The following is a 17,906-nucleotide window of genomic DNA, read 5'->3' on the forward strand; positions in this document are numbered from 1 at the left end:
TTACAGATAGCTTGCCAGAGACCACACGACTAGTGAATGGTGCAACCTCGATTTAAACCGAGATGCTCTGATGGAATGATTGCTCTTAGCGGTTTACTCCATACACTTTTTGACAGACCAAATCTAACTTCGCATTCTGTCATTCACCTAATATACATAGTAGGCAATAATGTTATCCTTACATACATAAAGCCTTTGCTGTTAGCTGTGGTTGAGGGGACCCCCGACTCCCGGTGACCTCATACACAACAGAACAAAATGCTGCCCTGTCCTGTGCCATCTCCATGATTGGTGGTGAATTGGACCATTGTGAGTCACTGGCTGATTTTCAGTAGTAGATTGCCAGACCTTTCTTTCTAGTCTTCCTAGCTCTGAAAGCTCTACTGAAGCCTGTTCAGCATCACAGCACATGTAAGCCTTCACCAACAGATGGTGGTAGCTGTGTGTGCGGTGCATTGGCCAGGAATCAAACCCGGGTCTCCTGCATGGAAAGTAACAATTCAGCCACTGAGCCACCAATGCCCCCACATAAGGCCTGAGCTGCCCCCAATTTTTCTTTTAGCAGAATTTATTAAAATAGGAGAGGAAATTGTGCAGAATCTGGATAAAACAATCACTACTTTTTCTTTGAGGTTGTGTAGCAAAAGACTTTGTGTTCATTTGTGCTTTTTGTTGTTTCCTTTTAAGATGTTATTTCACCCTGTAGGGCTGATGATTTTATAGAGTTTCACAGGCCAGTTTGCTAAGTACAAGTTTGGACAAGAAAAGTAAATTTTTCCTGCCTTGTCTTCTCATTTCAATCGTTGAATGCAGACTTAAGCTACCACATATTTACCCAAGATGCTTGTTTTTAATATGTGAAAATGAGGTTTTATGAGTAGAATTAGCTATGTTTAAAAAAAAAAATGTTTCTAAGTGTATCCAATATCATCAGGCAGTCATGATATTGAAGCATAGTTCATAGCTACACAATTGCAAATGAATATTTTTGGCAGGAAACAATACAGTGCATTCCGCTTGGACAGCAGTAGTCTAACAATGAACTTGGCCTACCCGGTGAAATGTTTTACCAAGAATTCCTGGAAGCCATTTTGTTCTACTTTTTTAAGAGCGAGTTTGCAGTCTCAAATCTGCATTTCTTTTTAAATTTATACCCACACCTATTTTCAACCAGAATTTGAGGTGATATAAGACAGAGCAGTTAGTGAGACAAAATGGTTTTGCGGTCTGGCCCTCAGTATATTGCTCAGCGGGAGGCCTCCTGTAAGTGATCTTGCCTATTTTGAAAACTGTTCTGTTACGATGTAAGATATACAGAGGAGCTTTCTTATGCATTTGATCTTGAAAAGTAAAGGGAGCCAAGAAATAGGGGAGAAACCTTCTATAGATCTTCTGGCAAAGTCACATAACATTAATTGAGTACTAGGAAACCCTGGTGGCAGAGTGGTTAAGAGCTATGGCTGCTAACCAAAGGATCGGCAGTTCAAATTCAACCAGTGCTCCTTGGAAACACTGTGGGGCAGTTCTACACTGACCTCTGGGGTCGCTATGAGTTGGAGTTGACTCGACGGCAGTGCGTTTGATTTCTTCGTTTTGGTTATGTGCCTATCAGGAGCCCTGGTGGCTCAGTGGTTAAGAGCTATGACTGCTAACCAAAAGGCCAACAGTTTGAATCCACCATCTGCTCCTTGGAAACCCTATGGAATTGTTCTACTCTGTCCTGTAGGGTCATTATGACTTGGAATCAACTCAACTGTGACAGTTTTTTTTTTTTTTTTTTTGGTGGGGTGTGGTTATGTGCCTATCAAGAAGCCCTGGTGGCTCAATGGTTAAGCACTGAGCTGCTAACTGAAAGGCCTGTGGTTTGGACCCACCAGCCACTCTGTGGGAGAAAGATGTGGCATTCTGCTTCCATAAAGATTACAGCCGTGGAAACCCTAGGGGGCAGTTCTACTCCATTCTGTAGAGTCGCCATGAGTCGGAATTGACTTGACAGCACTGGATTTTGGTTTTGGTACTTGCCCATCAAGGAGTTCTTGGGTACTGCAAACAGTAAAACCCTCGGCTGCTAAACAGAAGGTTGAAGGTTTAAGTGCACCCAGAGGTGCCTTGGAAGAAAGACCTGGCAGTCTAAAAAAAACAAAAATTAGCCATTGAAAACTCAGTGGAACACAGTTCTACTCTGACACACATGGGGTCACCATAAGTGAGAACTGACTGGACAGTGACTGCTGGTTGTGCTTGTCACTATGTTAAACGCTATCACATGATTTCAGCTCATCTAGAAGGGGCCTTACATAAAGCAAGAGGCATTAGGCAGCAGGAAGTTCTTACAGATTGTAAGGCTTCTAAGAGGTGTGGGGCATTGATGGGTGGGAAAGCTGCCGCCATCCCAGTTGTAGCAGCCAGTCCTTGCTCTCCTTCAGTCTTATCAAGAGAGAAATATCCACCATATTGCACCTGATTGGTAATGTTTGAAAAGTGACAGTTTGTGCTTGAAGAGTTTCAAGCAAAAAGGGGGTAGGTAGTAAGGGAGGAGAAAGAAGAGAAAGCGCTAGGGGAAAAAAATTACCCATATGAAGTAGATTTCCTTGGGTCTCCTGGCTCTTTTCACAAATCAGCATCAAAACAGATGTTTCTCCCATCTCTTGGCACCTTCCTGAACTGCTGATCCTCAAAGTAATTAGAGTAACCTCCTGGCTCTTAATTGAAGAGGAGGTTCTTCAACCACACACACGCACACACAAAAATCCATAACTGGTCAGCAATTCTAGGAGGGGCTTATGCAGATGACAAGGAGTTCAGATGGTCCAAAGGCCAAGGGAAAAAAAAAAAAGAAAGAAATCCTGAAGTGCTGTCAGGCAGATTGCTGACACCATGGGTGCATATATGCATCTTTGAGCCATTTTGGTTCCAGAGACAACTGTTTGCTTGCTGACTCCTTTTACTTTATTTACATGGCATAGATCATTGTAGAAAAATTTTAAAGGCAAAAACAAAAGCCCACACAATTTTCCACAATAAGCATTTATTACTTTTATAATAAGAAAATCCCACAGAAAGTTACTGGAAAAAGCCTTCATACAACTACTCATTGGGAGATAAATCACAATTATATTTGCAAACGTGCTCCTGCTAAGAAATGTTCACGCTAAATTTAAAGGGTAGATTGTTCATAAAGGGAAAAACGAGGGAACGTTGATGTGTTGTTGATAGAATGCTAAGAAACAAATACAGCAACCTTCCCAAAAGTCCTTTTCCCATTGCAAACTCTGTGTGCAACCTGCCATACATTTTTCTAGTTTGTTTATACATCTAATAATAATAATAAAAAAATCCTTAGCCTTTTTCTTCTCATATCTCCATAGCAATTTAAGGGCAGTAGGATGGACATTTGTGGGTGTCCTAATGTGCTGAGTGAGACCTTACTCAAATGTCATTGTAGACCCAGGCACTCAGTTTTGTCAGCCTATTTTGAAATGATTCATCTCTTAGTAAATGTATTCATGCTAACTAATGATTGTAGACTAAAGCTTAAATCTGAAAGATAAGTAATATACTCAAATGAGAAAAAAAAAAAGTTAGGTAGACTAGAGGTGGCACAAATTCTCCCTGCAGGCAAAACAACTTTGGAGAAGCAAAAGTGTAGCCAAATGATTTCTGGATGAACTTGAAATCAAGGCAAGGGATGATAGTTGCATGATATTCATGGCAGGTGGAATCAAATTATCATAGTCTGTTACATCCTTTTGCATCATAGGGCTTGACTTGCTAGGTAGACTGGAATACTACCTTGGGTGGCCAGGGAACCCTATCCTCTAGACAAAGATGGAGACACGTTTGTATAAGCCTACCCAATAGGATGATCACTTCCCTTCTGTTAACATATCCTTCTTGGTTGGGCTGTAATTCATTTCAGCAATGTTCACCTTCCACTCTAACAGTAGCATTTCAATCATGCTGCTCTGATACTACAGCCAAAGCACTGAATGTAGGCACTCATTGACAACCATCTAGCATAGGATGCTTCCACAAGTGGGTGATCTAATTAAGTAATTTAACTGTTAGATTTTTCTTAATTTTATTCTTAGGTGGTAACATCAAACTCAAGTTGTTGTTGGCTGGATGTCTCACCTATGTACTAAATGCTGTCATGTGGATATTAATTTGAATGTAATCGTATCTAATATCTAGACTATACCACCAGTTGCCATCCAGTTGACTCTGACTCATGGCGACCTCTTGTGTGTCAGAGTATAACTGTGTTCCATAGTGTTTTCAATGGTTGATTTTTTTTTGGTAGCAGATCACCAGGCTTTTCTCCTGAGGTGCCTCTGGGTAGACTTGAACTTCTAAACTTTTGGTTAGCAGCCAAGTATGTTAACCATTTTCACCACCCAGGATTCCTTTTATTAAAGAGAGAAAGTGTGACAGGGACATCAAAAGTTTAATTATTTGGTGACTTTGTGATAGATAAAATGTTCAAGTGTATATATTTTTGAATAAGACATTTATATAAAATGCTAGTTGATTGACTGTACATCTCTAACCTAATAAATATAATCTTGTGTGAGGTTTAGGGATACACATTTAGTTATTTTACTTATAGTCACTTGACAGAGAGTGAAAGGAGCCTTGCTTTATTTATTTTGGAGTAGAATTCAGTTTAAAATGGATCTAACTTTGAGCCCATAAAAGGATAGTTAGTATTAAAATGCTAAAATAACCATTTTATAGGGCGGTCTCACCTGCGTGAGGCATAAAACAACTAGATGTGGCAAAAAAAACATGAATTTTGGAGGCAGACAGACATGAATTCTAATTCCAGATTCATCACTTGCTAATAAAAGTTTTTATAAACTGTCAAAACTTTGGTTTTCGAATGTGAAGAGTGGGCTCAACAAGTCCTACCTAACCTGGAGTATTCTGAAGGACAGTGAAAGATACAGAGAGTGTAGAAGTATATATAGCACTAGAGAAACAATAAAAGAAAGTTGGTTTCTTTCCATTCACTCCAAAAATGGCCTCACATCACAGACAATATTGGTGTTAGATGACAGAACCTATTGGTGAGGTGTGATATTGCCCCATTACAAAAACTCATTTGAAAGGTTAGAGGAAACAAGTTGTTGAAATTTTAAGAGTACATTCATGCCATCCAAAGTCACACAAGGGATTCTTACAGCTCAAGAAGGCAGTAGTATAACTGAAGATGGTGAAAAGATTCAAATATTGGTAAGAGTGTTTGAGGAAAAATAATAAATTGCTAGGTGGAGTTTACAATTTAAGTTAGGAATAGGTCTGCTTCACAACACTTCCTCACCCCAAATTTCTAACTTATTTGACCTGAGAATTTTGAAGGTGATTGTTATGGATTGAATTGTGTTCCCCCAAAATATGTGTTTTAAATCCTAACCTCTATACATGTGGTTACAATCCCATTTGGGAATGAGTTGTCTTTGTTATGTTAATGACGTAGGATTAGTGGAGGATGTGTCTTGAGTCAGTCTCTTTTAAGATTAAAAAAAAAAACCGTTGCCCTAGAGTCAATTCCAACTCATAGCGACCCTATAGGACAGAGTGGAACTGCCCTCCTAGGGTTTCCAAGGAGCGCCTGGTGGATTCGAACTGCAACCTTTTGGTTAGCAGCCGTAGCTCTTAACCACCACGTCACCAGGGTTTCCCTTTTAAGATATAAAAAAGATTAAACAAGTGAGTAGAACGGAGATGGGGGAAGAGAGATGCCAAACCACATGGAGATTACATAGGAGCAGAAGCTCAGAAAAGACAAGGACCTTCCACCAGAGACAATAGAGAAAAAAAACCTGCAGTTGGCACCCTGAATTCAGACTTCTAGCCCCCTAAACTATGAGAAAATACATTTCTATTTGTTAAAGCCACCCATTTGTGGTATTTCTGTTAGAGCAGCCACTAGATAAATGAGACAGAATTCGGTATGAGAAGGGTGGGGTGCTGCTTTAACAGATAGCTAAAATGTGGAAGTGGTTTTGGAATTGGGTAATGGGCACAGGCTGGAAGAGTTTTAAGGTACCTAATAGTAAAATTCTAGATTGCCCTGAAGAAACTGTTGGTATAATTATGAAAGTCAAAGGCAGCTCTGGTTAGGGCTGTGAAGGAAGTGAGGAGAGCTATAGAGAAAGTCTCTGTCGTCTTAGAGAATACATATGCTAGAAATGTGGATGTTAAATGTGTTTCTGGTGAGGCTTTAAAAGAAAATGATGAACATGTGACTGGACAATGAAAAAAGGACAATGCTTTTTATGCACTGGCAAAGAACTTGTCTGAATTATGTTCAAATGGTGGAAGGTAGAACTTATAAGTGATGAACTTGTATATCTGGATGAGGATATTTTTAAGCACAATCTTAAAGGGGCTGCATGGTTTCTCCTTGCCACTTATAGTAAAATGTGAGAAGAAAGAGATGGGCTTAAAAATGAACCGTGCAAAGAACTAGATGGTGCCTGGCTACCATGAATGGCTGCTCTGACAGGGATTACAACAGAGAGTCCCAGACAGAGCAGGAGAAAAATGTAGAACAGAATTCAAAATCATGAAAAAAGACGAGACTTACTGGTCTGACAGAGACTGGAGGAACCTCCAAGACTATGGCCCCCGGACACTCTGCTAACCCAGAACTGAAACCATTCTTGAAGCTTGCTTTTCAGAAAAAAAGATTAGACAGACCTATAAAACAAAAAATAACAAGTGTGGAATGTGCCTCTTAGTTCAATCTGATGTATGAGACCAAATGGATAACTCCTGTCCTAAAGCAGGGTAAGAAGACAGGAAGGGACAGGAACTGGATGTATGGACATAGGGAACCTGGGATGAGAAGGGGTAGTGTGCTGTCACATTGTAGGGATTGCAACCAGTGTCACAAAACGGTATTATACAAATTTTTGAACGAGAAATTAACCTGAGCCGTAAACTTTCACCTAAAGCACAATAAAATTAAAAAAAAATTAATAATGGGTTATGGAAAAAAAATGAACTGTACAAAATGAAAACAAAACTTAAAGGTTTGGAAAATTCTGTTGTACAAACTAAGGACACGTGTCCTAGGAAGTTCACTAATGATGTGGCTACAAAATCTTTTGTTAAAGAGATTAAGTCTGTAACTGATGGATCTAACCAACTACCACATCTGAAAACCCATCAGCTTAGACTGAAGGGGACAGAGAAAGAATGAAAGGAAAGAACGCTGTCTGCATCTTAGAATTCTACAAGCAGGAACAGGCCAAAGGAGCTGTATCTTTTGTCTTCCAAGAAAAGAAAAGGACCATTCTCGGAGAAGCTCGGACATCAGCAGAACTGTTGGAAGAAGCGCAGGAAGCAGGGCCTTCTTGATTTCAAAGGGTGGGACCTTGGTCTCCTGGATCTCAAAGGATGGGGCACAGCCACCTAGGTTTTAAAGTGTCAGATCTGTGCCAACTTGGTTCCAGAGTGTGGGGCTGCTATTAAAGTGTGCCAGGGGATGGGACCACTACCCAAAGCTGATGCGGTGGGGCTGCCATGCCCAAGGGACAGAAGAACAGGACCTGCTGGGTCCGAGGGGATGGGGTCACCACTCAGACGAAATTGGAAAATGGGACCTCCCAAAGCCAAGGGAGCGGAGCTCCTGTCCCATTGGGCCTGGAAGGCAGAGCTGAAGTGCAGGTCCGAGAGGCCTCCACCCAGAATCCAGAGGGCATGGCCAACACCCAGAGTCTGGAGTGCAGGGCTATTGCCTAGATGATCCCAAGGAACAAAGGATTATTTTCAAGCCTTGAGAGCAAATGTAAATTGTTCTGCTGGGTTTTGGACTTGCTTGGTGCCCTTTATCCCTTCTTTCTCTTCAATTTATTCCATTTGTAATGGGAATGCCTACCTTGTGCCTGTTTGACCACTGTATTTTGGAACCAGGTAACCCATATTGGAGATTTCACAGTTTCTCAGGTGAAGAGAAATTTTGCCCCAGGATGGAATATGCCTAACTTCTCACCCATATTTGATTTAAATGATTCAGAAGATGAGATTTTAAGCCTGGAGTTGATTTAAGGCTTCTGGGATGATGTGATCGGGTAAATGTGTTTTGCACGAGGCAAGGACATGAATTTTGGGGGGCCAAAGTTTGGAATGTTATGGATTGAATTGTGTCTCCCAAAAATATGTGTTGTAAATCCTAACCTCTATGCTGTGGTTATAATCACATTTGAGAATGGGTTGTCTTTGCCATGTTGAGACAGAATTAGTGTAGGGTGTCTTGAGTTGATCTCTTTTGAGATATAAAAGAGATCAAACAAGCATGGGAGAAGCAGAGATGGGAGAAGAGAGATTCCAAGCCATGTGAAGATTGCCCAGGAGCGGAAGCTCAAAAGAGACAAGGGTCTTCCTCCAGAGATGTGAGAGAAAGAAAGCTTTCCCCTAAAGCTGTTACCCTGAATTCAGACTTCTAGCCTCCTAAACAGTGAGAAAAATAAAATTGTTTGTTAAAGCCACCCGTTTGTGATATTTCTGTTACAGCAGCACTAGATAACTGAGACACTAGTTGATATGTGTTTTATATGAGAGTCAGTAATGGTCTTACTGAATGTGAGGGTTCAAATTTGTACAGAAGACAGAAAAATATAAAACAAATAAAAACCCTACAATTTCTCAAAAGATATCAGTCTTAGAGTTTTCATCAGAGAAATGTGTTTATCTGTGCTACTACTGTTGAATAGAGGACTTGTTTGCAATATTTTGGGTGTTAGGAGCAATGCTGCTGTGAGCATTCTTGTACACATCTCCTGCTCTAACTATGCAAGAGATTCTCCAGGACAAACTTCCTAAGCAGTATGCCGCCAATGCAATTCATGTGTGCCAAAATGTGTCTGGGGTAGGATCTGGGGCAGCCATATCACTTAAGAGGGAACTTTTACTCCTTAGTTGCTAAAAAATGTTGTTATGAATGGTTATCAAATTTTGTCAGATTTTTTTTCTGCACCTGTGAACATGATCATATTTTTCTCATTTATTCTGTTAATGTCATGGATTACATTAGTGATTTTCTAACATTAAACCCACCTTGCACCTTTGGGATAAAACCAATTTGATCATAATGTATCTTTTATAAGCATTGATCGCTTTATTTTAAGGATTTTTGCATGTGTTTGTGAACAATATTGTTCTCAGATTTTCCTTTCTTATAACTGTTCTTTTCTGTTGTGATATCATCGTTATGCTAGCCTCCTAAAATATTTCCTTTAAAAAAAAAATCTTTGGAAAGTTGTGTGAAGGACTGGAATTATGTTTTCTCTGAATGTCCAGTAGAAGCCATTAGTGATCCATCTGTGCCTGGCATACTCTTTTGGGGAATATTTTACTTCTGATTTGATTTCATGATTTTAAGGTTATTTGGATTTTCTATTTCTTCTTGAGTCAGTTTTGATAAAAAGTATTTTCTAAGTAAAAATATTTATTTCATCAAAATTTCAAATTAATTGTATAAAGCTTATAAATATGCTTGATGATTTTATTCTCTTGGTGTCTGTAATAACACCTCTCCTTTCTTTCTAATATTGCTTATTTGTGTTTTTCCTTTTTGTCTTTATTAGCTTTGCCAGAAGTATATCTATATTTTAGTCTTTCCAAAGTCCCACTTTTGGCTTCATTGATCCTCTCTTGTATGCTTGTTTTCTATTCATTAATTGTTTGATTGTTCTTTTGCTGTCTACTGAAGATGTATGTCTCACATTAATTTTTACTATTGTTTATTTTCTGATGTAAGTATAAAAAAGTATAGAAGCTTATAAATTCTCTTCAACTACCATTTTACCTGCATCCTACAGGCCTGTATTTAGTACTTTTATTATTGTTTATTTCTAAATATTTTCTGGAGTTCATTATGATTTCATGTTCAACTAATAAGTTATTTAAGTAAGCGTGTTTTCAGATTTCCAAATATATGGGATTTTTTATCTTTTTACTATTAATTTCTAACTTAATTGCATTTTGGTTAGAGATTATTTTGAAGCTTGATTTATGGTCTGAAAAAAAACAAAACAAAAAAAAACCATTGCCATCGAGTCGATTCCAACTTATAGCAACCCTACAGGACAGAGTAGAACTGCCCCCATAGGGTTTCCAAGAAGCAGCTGGTGGATTCGAACTGCCAACCTTTGGGTTAGCAGCTGAGCTCTTAAACACTGTGCCACCAGGGCTCTGATTTATGGTTAAATTTCATATATTTTACTTGTATTTGAAAAGAAACGTGTGTTTCAGATTATTACATCTTGTAGTATAATTAAAATTCTTATAATTAATACTGCAACCACCTTATTATGCTATTAGCTCTAAAATATTTTTCTGATAGTAATTATTATTTGCATTATTTGTCTTTTTTAAAACATCTTTTTACTTTCGACCTATGTTTTTGGCTTTTTTCTTGAAATAGCAGATGGTTGGATTTATTAAAAATCTAATTTAATAATCTGTCATTTAATTGTGTATGTGACTTTAATATATTTAGATTTATTTTTACTATTTTACCCTTATGAGATGCAGCCCCCTTCCCTTTTTTCTCCTTTCTTGCTTTCTTTTGAATGATTGACTTCTTGATTTTTTTTTTTTGTTGTTGTTCTTTTCATATTTTCCTTTTTACTTTGGAAGTTTTATTCTCCGTGTTTATACCTTTTGGAATCTAACTGTATGTTTTAGCATTTCTACTTAACAATGTTTACAGAGAATTAATATATTTACAGTTTCCAAAAATGAACATTAGAATTATTTAACTCTCATTAGCCTCGTCCCAATTTATGTGCCACTGTTGTCCAGTATATTGTTCCTGGATTTTTTTTTTAACCCACAAGTTAGCATCCATATTTGTGTTTTATGTAATCAACATTTGCTTTACTCATTTACATTTTACTGTTATTTTTGTTTGCAATTCATTGTTTCATAGCATACTTTCCAACTGAGATCATTTGGTTTTCTGCCTGTATTTGGTCTTTTATAATTTCCTCTTATCTAATCTTGTTGATGACAAGCACTCTTCAATTTTTTCATATCTGAAAATGTTTTTATTTCTCCTTAACCCTTGAAACATTAATTTTTTGGGCTATTGAATATTGGGCTGGATATTATTTCCCTCAGCACATTGAAGATACTATTCTACTGCCTTCTGGTTTCCACTGCTGCTGTAAGAATTAAGCTTTCAGTCTCATTGCTGTTCCTGTGTACATGATCTGTTTTTACTCACTTCTTTTCAAGTATTCTATTTGTCTTTTGTATTATTCATTTATACAATGATGTATGCAGTAATGGATTTCTTCTGATTTATCCTGCTTAAGATTTATTTAATCTCCTGGATCTGAGTTTTGGAATTTTTTTTTTTTAATGTTCTGGGAAATTCTAAGCCATTATTTCTCTATTTTCTTCTCCATCTCTCTTTTTTTTTTTAGATGGGAAAGGCATATTTTATTTCTCCAGGGACATATGACATGTGTACAACTGAATATAAATTCAAGGCCTGCTTGTACACCAAAACCAGGTCATTTGGGTGGTTCAGTCAAAGAGCTAAGACCACCAGCTGGCACACAAGAGAAGCGTCCACTCCTCGGCCCAGGTTTTCGAATTTTGCCAGCCTTAAGCTCATCAAGAATTTTTTCAACATCCTTAGGAGTCAGATTCTCATAGTAGTTGTCATTTATTTGAACCATTGGTGCATTTACACAGGCACCTAAACATTCCACCTCTATAAGAACAACAAGTTTGTCAGGTGTAGTCTCCCCAACCTTTATTCCAAGCTTTCTCAGAACGGCCTTCAGTATGCTCTCAGAATCTAGAAGCATGCAAGGTGTGGTAGTGCAGACCTGAATGTGGTACTTTCCAACTGGCTTTCGATTATACATTGTATAAAAAGTTGCTACTTTGTATACTCTCACTGACAGTACTTGTAAAATTTCTGCAACCTTGTTCATAGCAGAGATGGGCAACCATCCACTCTGTCTCTGCACTGAATCCAAGACTGGAATTACAGCTCTGCTTTATGCTCTTCTGGGTAGTTTTTTACACTTGCCTGTATCCTCATAGTCTTCTGGTGTTAAATCAAATGGAGGAGTATCTGGATTATTCTCAGAAGTATTGCTGTGCACAAATAAGGCTCCTCCAGCTCCATTTTGCTCAGGTGTCTTATGCAGATTCCTTAATATGTCTTTCCCACTGGGTGGTGAGGCCAGCTGCCCCAGCCCGGAGTGCCACGGCGAGGAACATGGCAGGCCAAGCCATTTGCCTCTCCCAGGCAGCGCCCCTGCACCTCTTCGTTGTCTGATTCCGGACCTCCACAGAAAATGTACATCATGATAAACAGAGATAATATTGAAGTTGTAAAGGATTCCATTTTACTTGGATCCACAACCAGTGACCATGGAAGCAGCAGTCAGGAAATCAAATGACACATTACACTGGGCAAATTTGCTGCAGAAGACCTCTTTCAAGTGTTAGAAAGCAAAGATGTCACTTTAAGGAGTAAAGTGCACCTGACCAAGCTGTGGTGTTTTCAGTTGCCTCATGTGCCTATGAAATCTGGACAATGAATAAGGAAAACTGAACAAGACTTGATGCCTCTGAATTACAGTGTTGACAAAGAATATTGAATATACCGTGAACTGCCAGAAGAACAAACAAATCTGTCTTGGAAGAAGTATAACCAGAATGCTTATTAGAGGCAAGGATGGCGAGACTTCATCTCACATAATTTGGACATATTCTCAGGAGGGACCATTCCCTGGAGAAGGACATCATTCTTGGTAAAGTAAAGGGTCAGTGAAAAAGAGGAAGACCCTCAACAAGATGGATTCACACAGTGACTGCGACAGTGGGCTCAAGCATAACAATTGTGAGGATGGCGCAGGACTGGGCAGTGTTTCATTCTGTCTTACCTAGGGTCAGTATAAGTCGGAACCAACTTGACAGCACCTAATGACAACAGTATCTCTTAACCTTTTTTAAATATGTTTCATCACTCTTTCTTTGAGCTGTGTTCCACATAACTTTTTATGCTTATTTTACTCCACTAATTTCCTTTGTAACTGTTTCAAATGTGCTGTTTAACCCATCTGTTGTGTTTTTATTTTAGTTAATACAATTTACATTTTTAAAAGTTCTCTCTAAGCCAAAAACCAAATGAAGCCCATTGCCCTTGAATCAATTCTGACTCATAGCAACCCTATAAAAACCAAAACAAACAAACTTGTTTCCATTGAGTCAGTTCCATCTCATAGCGATCATATAGGGCAGAGTAGAACTGCTCCATAGGGTTTCCAAGGAGCAGCTGGTGGATTTGCACTGCTGACCTTTTGGTTAATAGCCGAGCTCTTAACCACTATGCCACTCTCTAGTCCTTTAAAAATTCAATTTTTCGTATTTTGTATCTTAGTCATATTTTCTTTTCTCTTATGCATATCTGAAACATATTATACAACCTTCATCTTCTGTGTCTGATGATGACAATATCTGACATCTCTGGAAATTTTATCTCATTCTGCTAGTTCTGCCATCTGTTATTTTTTCTTCTTTCTCATAGTCTCTCAAGTTCTCTCTGTCTTTTGCTGTCGTTCTCTCTTTGCCTCATTTTTGTCTGACTCATGGTGCCTTGTTTTCTTTTGTGCTTTGTGATATTTGACCTTCTGAGTTCATATTCCTTGCAGCTTTACCTTTATTAATGAATTCTTTGAGGTAGAAGTTCTGGTGAGCACCAAGGATTTGCCTTTGTACTTACTAGCCACTTAGAGAACACTTTAGATTAAATTCTCCTCTTAAAGCTTTATGGGACTACACGTAAAGCACAAATCAGGGCACACACTCAGAAAATGGCAATCTTATGGTTATGAATTCTCAGGGTAATTTTTTTCCCCTCCTCAGGCAAAGTTAAGGATACAGCAGACAAGTTTCCTAACTGTCCTCTTTGTGCTGAAGGTCATTTCTCATTCACGGTTACACTGAATGTATCGCCTCTTTATGTGGAGGCCTCCTGTGGGGCTTCCCACATTGAGCAGACTTTATCTTCTATCTCCTGAATCCCATAGAGCAGTTGGAAGATAAGCTCAGGGTCACTGTGGTTTGATGGATACTCTCAGGAGGAAGCTGGCTTCAATGATTGCTTATTTCCCAGGATTCTCACTTTCACTTTGTTTTTGACTTCTGCCGTTGTTACTTTATTGTCAGCATAGTGATTTATTTAAAAAGATGCTTTATATTTCTTGAATATGTTGTGGAACAAAAAGTGAAGGTTTACATAGTATGATATTCCATACATTTAAGAAGGGAGCTGACAGCTGTGTGGGGGCTTGAGTGTTGCAGTGATGCTGGAGTCTATGCCACCAGTGTTCAGATACCAAGAGGGTCACCCATTGTGGACAGGTTTCAGCTGAGCTTACAGACTAAGACAGACTAGAAAGAAGAACCTGTCAGTCTACTTCTGAAATAATTGGCCAGTGGAAACCTAATGAATAGCAGTGGAACACTGTCTGATAAAATGCTGGAAAATGAGCCCCTCAGGTTAGAAGGTGCTCAGAATATGATCAGGGAAGAGCTGCCTCCTCAAAGTAGAGTCGACCTTAATGATATGGAAGGAGTCAAGTTTTTGGGACCTTGCTGATGTGGCATGACTCAAAATGAGAAGAAACAACTGTAAACATCCATTAATGGGAACGTGGAATGTATGAAGTATAAATCTAGGAAAACTGAAAATCGTCAAAAATGAAATGAAATGCATAAACATCGATATCCTAGGCATTAGTGAGCTGAAATGGACTGGTATTGGCCATTTTAAATCAGACAATCATATAGTATACTATGCCAGGAATGACAAATTGAAGAGAAATGGTGTTGCATTCATTGTCAAAAAGAACATTTCAAGATCTGTCATGAAGTGCAGTGCTGTCAGTGATAGGATAATATCCATATGCCTAGAAGGAAGATCAGTTAATATGATTATTATTCAAATTTACTCACCAACCACTAAGGCCAAAGAAGAAAAATTGTAGATTTTTACCAACTTCTACAGTCTAAAACTGATCAAACATGTGATCAGGATGCATTGATAATTACTGGTGATTGGAACTCTAAAGTTGGAAACAAAGAAGAAGGATCATTTCTGGAAAATATGGCCTTGATTAAAGAAATGATGCGACGGATCACATGATAGAATTTTGCAAGACCGACTTCTTTATTGCAAATACCTTTTTCAGCAACGTAAATGGTGACTATACACATGGACTTCAATGGATGGAATACACAGGGATCAGATTTATTACATCTGTGGACAAAGACAATGGAAAAGCTCAACATCATCAGTCAGAACAAGGCCAGGGACCAACAACAGAACACAAAATCAATTGCTAATATGCAAGTTCAACTTGAAGCTGAAAAAACCTAGAGCAAGTCCATGAGAGCCAAAATATGACCTTGAGTATATCCCACCTGAATTTAGAGACCACCTCAAGAATAGATTTGACACATCAAACACTAATGACCGAAGACCAGATGAATTGTGGAATGACATCAAGGACTTCATAGGTGAAGAAAGCAAAAGGTCACTAAAAAGATAGGAAAGAAGGGAAAGATGAAAATAGATATTAGAGAGATTCTGAAACTTGCATTTGAACATCAAGTAGCTAAAACAAATGGAAGAAATGATGTAGTAAAAGCTGAACAGAAGATTTCAAAGAGAGGCTTGAGAAGACAAAGTAAAATATTATAATGACATGTGCAAAGACCTGGAGTTAGAAAACCAAAAGGGAAGAACACACTTGGCATTTTTCAAGCTGGAAGAACTGAAGAAAAAATTAGAGCCTCGAGTTGCAATAATGAAGGATTCTATGGGCAAAATACTGAACAGTGCAGAAAGCATCAAAAGAAGATGGAAGGGGAATACACAGAGTCACTGTACCAAAGAGAATTGGTGGACGTTCAGTCATTTCAGGAGGTAGCATATGATCAAGAACTGATGGCGCTGAAGGAAGAAATACAAGCTGCCCTAAAGACATTGGTGAAAAACAAGGAAGTCTCCAAAACTGACAGAATAGCAACTGAGATATTGCAACAAACAGATGCAGCACTGGAAGCACTCACTCATCTATGCCAAGAAATTTGGAAGACAATTACCTGTCCAACTTACTGAAAGAGATCCATATTTATGCTGATTCCAAAGAAAGGTGATCCAACAGAATGTGTAAACTTTGCTGAAGATCATTCAAAAGCAGCTGCAGCAGTACATCAACAGGGAGCTGCCAGAAATTCAATCCAGGTTCAGAAGAAGTGGATCTCAGGATATCGTTGCTGATGTCAGATGGGTCTTGGCTAAAAGCAGAGAGTACCAGACACATGTTTACCTGTGTTTTATTGACTATGCAAAGGCATTTGACTGTGTGAATCATAACAAATTACGGATAACATTGCGATGAGGGGGAAATCCAGCACACTCAGCTGTGCTCCTGAGGAAACTGTACATACGTCAAGAGTTAGTCGTTCAAACAAAACAAGGGGATAGTGCATGGTTTAAAGTCAGGAAAGGTGTGCTTCAGGGTTGTGTCCTTTCATCATACTTATTCAATCTGTTTGCTTAGCAAAAAATCCGAAAAGCTGGACTACGTGAAGAAGAATGAGGCATCAGCTTTGGATGAAGACGCATTAACGACCTACGTTATGCAGATGACACAGTCTTGCTTACTGAAAGCAAAGAGGTCTTGAAACGCTGATGAAGAGCAAAGACTACAGCTTTCAGTATGGTTTACAATTCAACATAAAGAAAGCAAAAATCCTCACAGCTGGTCCAGTAAGCAACATCATGATAAACGGAGATAAGATTGAAGTTGTCAAGGATTTCATTTTACTTGTATCCACAACCAACACCCATGGAAACAGCAGTCAAGAAATCAAAGGATAGATTACCTTGGGCGATTCTGCTACAAAAAATCTCTTTAAAGTGTTGAAAAGCAAAGATGTCACTTTAAGGACTAAGAAGCGCCTGACCCAAGCCATGGCGTCTTCAGTCGCCCCATATGCATGGGAAAGTTGAACAATGAATAAGGAAGATGGAAGAAGAATTGATGCCTTTAAATTATGGTATTGGCAAAGAATATTGAATATACTATGGACTGCCAAAAGAACGAACAAATCTATCTTGGAAGAAATACAGCCAGAATGCTCCTTGGAAAGGAGGATGGTGAGACTTTGTCTCATATAGTTTGGACATGTTATCAGGAGGGACCAGTCCCTGTAGAAAGACATCACACTTGGTAAAGTAGGGCATCAGAAAAAAAGAGGAAGACCCTCAACAAGATGGATTGACACGGTAGGGTGGCTGCAACAATGGGCTTAAGCATAACAATAATCATGAGGATGGTGCCGGATAGGGGAGTGTTTCGTTCTGTTGTACGTGGGATAGCTATGAGTTGGAACTGACTCGATGGCACCTAATAACAACAAGAGAACATATCCACCCACACATATATTTATATGAATGAACATCTATCTTCTGTGTGTGTGTGTGCATTAGGCTTTTTTTAATTGCTGCTGTTTTCATTGGGAGAGTGATCTCAGCATTTATTCCAGCGTATAGCTGGATGTATAGTCCTTGATTCCCTTTCCACTGCATGCCTAATCTAGAGAATAGGTGCACTCAAGCCTCCTATTGACTATCCTTTTTATCAGTATCTTAATGATAGAAGTTATCTTAAGCCCCTTTTTAGCAAATGTTGCACCGGAGATGCCAAAGCTGACCTAAAGCATTGTGGAGTTAAAGAAAATTAATGGTTTCCATGGTGTGTATTGGAAACCCTGGTGGCATAGTGTTTAAGTGCTATGGCTGCTAACCAAACGGTTTGCAGTTCAAATCCACCAGGTGCTCTTTGGAAACTCTGTGG

At 38.8% G+C, this 17,906-nt stretch overlaps 1 protein-coding gene and 1 pseudogene across 5 annotated transcripts in view; one reads left to right on the plus strand and one right to left on the minus strand.

Moving 5' to 3' along the window:
• AIG1 (androgen induced 1) overlaps nucleotides 1-17,906 on the plus strand; it is a 297,796-nt gene that overhangs the window by 62,011 nt on the left and 217,879 nt on the right. The window lies entirely within an intron of this gene.
• LOC135227396 (NADH dehydrogenase [ubiquinone] flavoprotein 2, mitochondrial-like) lies at nucleotides 11,400-12,342 on the minus strand (annotated as a pseudogene).

This window comes from Loxodonta africana, chromosome 1 (assembly GCF_030014295.1).
Source record: "Loxodonta africana isolate mLoxAfr1 chromosome 1, mLoxAfr1.hap2, whole genome shotgun sequence".
NCBI lineage: Eukaryota > Metazoa > Chordata > Mammalia > Proboscidea > Elephantidae > Loxodonta > Loxodonta africana.